General features: G+C 56.2%; 1 protein-coding gene across 1 annotated transcript in view; it reads right to left on the bottom strand.

Moving 5' to 3' along the window:
• The window catches only part of SHH (sonic hedgehog), a 10,011-nt gene that overhangs the window by 4,762 nt on the left and 2,672 nt on the right, over positions 1-2,577 (bottom strand). The gene's annotated exons all lie outside the window — the stretch shown is intronic.

The raw sequence follows: 2,577 nt of genomic DNA, 5'->3' as shown, positions 1-2,577 counted from the left end.
CCAAAGCGCACCGCCCGGCGGAGCGTCTTCTCCCCCGCTGCCAGGGAGGAAGGGGGAGGCAGGTGAGGAGGAGGAGGAGGGGGGGGAAACTTGGGGACGCGGGAGGAAAAGGGGGGTGAAACACCACGAAGACCCACCGGGACGGAGCCGCCCCTTCCCCCGGCACCTGCCGCAGGGAGCGGGGGACCCCCCCGCCCCATCACCGGCGCTGGGGGGGGGAATGTGTCGGTTCAAAGCCACCTGCACGGAGCAAATTCCTGCCGCTAAGTGCCCTGTCCCCTTCCCGAGAGCAAAGTTTGTGCCGAAGAACAAACACTCGCCATCTATCTCGGAGTCACGGATTCCCCCCCGGAATGTCTCTCCGGGTCTTTTCAGCTTAATTCTGTGTTGAAAGGGGTCTCAATACATGTTAACAGCCTTTATGTGCTGGAGGGAGGGGTGGGGTGTTTTTTTTTTTCTCTCCCTTCGCCCATCACTCATTAGAGCCCTCAAAGCAGCATGGGCTGGGAGCATTCACTCCGCTTCAAACATACATCGGCGCTCGCCTACAAAGCTGAGCAAATCCATACAATAATATAGCTCTTAGTGGGAAGATGAAAAGCAAGGGAGGGCCGAGGAGGGAAGTTAAGCGAAGCAGGGATGCTATGCAAGCTAGAAGACCCTTTGTGTGGAGTAAAACGTTTTCCAACTCCGTGGAGAAGCCACTACAGGGTTTTCCATCGCCCCTCCGGAGCCACCGGCCTTCGCCGGGGCTGAACCGGGCCCTGCAGCACCGGGGGCCTGTGGGGACCGAGCAAAGGAGGGGGGTGGGATGGGGGGACAGAGGAGAAGGGCAGCTGCAATGGGGGGGGGCTCTAAATGAAACCCTGAAAGTTTGGGGGGGGTCCTATTTTAGCCAAGGGGGGGAATAGACACACTGGCAGTAGGGGAAAAGGACTTGCAGCCTCCCAGAAATAGGAAATCAGCACCGAAAGCATTGAAAAGCGCTTGGCTGAAGGTAGAGAGTTAGGAACACAAGCGTTGCCAACTTTTTCCCCCCCTTTTTGAGAGGAAAATAACTCGTGGATATACGCAATGTGCCTCGCGTGATGCAAATCTCGACGTTGGTTAAAGCCATGACGGGATGCAGCAAAGCTGCTTTTCCCTGACTTTTGCTGGCCTGACTGGGATGCTTGGCCTTCTGCAGGACCATTCTCCCCAGTGTGCTCCCAGCACACCCGTAACAGACTGCAAAGGCCCCTTCACAGCTCCCAGAAAGGCAAAGCCCCTCCATTACCCCGACGACGCTACTTTTAGGGACGTGACAAGGTTGCTCAACAAGAAAGTTCCCGTGTGTCATAGCCATAAAAAGCAATTCCAGCAATACACAGGTCCCCGAGAGATATAAAACGCAATCGGGAGCTCACTTTGGACTCTCTGGCCTACCGTTTTATGGAAAGAGCCGGGTGTTTGGGTTTCGGCACGGTGCCCGGCACCAAAGCTCAGCAGCACAAGGAAGTTGAGTTTGATTTATTTCTGATTTTTCTTTCCCTTCTCTCTCCCTCGCACACCTGAGAGGATGGATACGCTCCTCCACTGACTTACGGGGGGGAAGGGGGCGAAGGATCAAAAGTCTCAGCTCCCGATAAGGCGACAGCCCTGCGCGACACGGCCGTGTCGTGCCCCGCCGCCGCGCACGGGAGGCAGCGGGCAGCGGTGCGGGCAGCGGTGCGGGCAGCGCCGAGAGGCTCTTGCCGCTCCGGCCCTGCCAGCACCGGCTCCCGGCTTCAGGCGAAATAAAGAAGAAACGACCTCCTAAAGGACTTTCTTCCCTTTTATACTGCCTGAGCTGGATTGTCAGAGTCAAAAGCCGTGAAGCCCAGACTATTTATTAATTCATTGGGTCGTGTGCCACAAATCAAGCCCAATTCTGTTCAGCCACCGTGAAGCTCAGCAGGGCTGCCTCCACTAACGCTTTGTGTGGAGGCAAAGTTGTTCAACAAGCCCTCTCCTGCCAGCTCCTAATCTCTTCACAAATGAATTGCTTGAAGGAAACACTTAACAGGTACCTGTCAGTGTAAACAACCTGGTGGGCTTCCTAAATGCCAAGTTGATCTCTAAATTCCTCACATCACGCATCGGTTGTGTGCCTGCATTACACGAGATTGCTATTTTATTTCATACAAATTCCAGCTTTATCATACTGACCTGGCCTCCTTATCTCTCCCCCGAATCCAGCCAATGGCTGGGGTGGGGGGGAGGGAGGGGAGGAAGGGGAGAGCCTTCAGCAAACTGCTGTTGTCACCTGCAAAGTTGAGAACCTGACTTACCTACCTCTGTTTGCGTTCCCCCCCCCCCCCCCCCCCGAGTAAATATTAACCAGCGGCTAATGCATTCGGCAACTATTCGGCAAGTTTAACGATTCCGCTCAGGGAAGATCTCTCCATGGTTGAAGGGCTTCGCGAAGCAGGAGTGGAAAGGCTGGGATTTCACGAGAGGTTGCCGGCCGAGGGAGAGAGGGAAGGAGAGAAAAGCAAGGCAGGGAGCCCGGCGGCAGGACGGCACCTCGGGGCGCTGCGGACCCGGCCGTGCCCGGGG

Source organism: Haliaeetus leucocephalus, unplaced genomic scaffold, assembly GCF_000737465.1.
Source record: "Haliaeetus leucocephalus isolate CR32 unplaced genomic scaffold, Haliaeetus_leucocephalus-4.0 Scaffold0, whole genome shotgun sequence".
Taxonomy (NCBI): domain Eukaryota; kingdom Metazoa; phylum Chordata; class Aves; order Accipitriformes; family Accipitridae; genus Haliaeetus; species Haliaeetus leucocephalus.
Note: the sequence above shows the minus strand (reverse complement) of the source record. Positions and strands in the feature narration are given on the sequence as shown.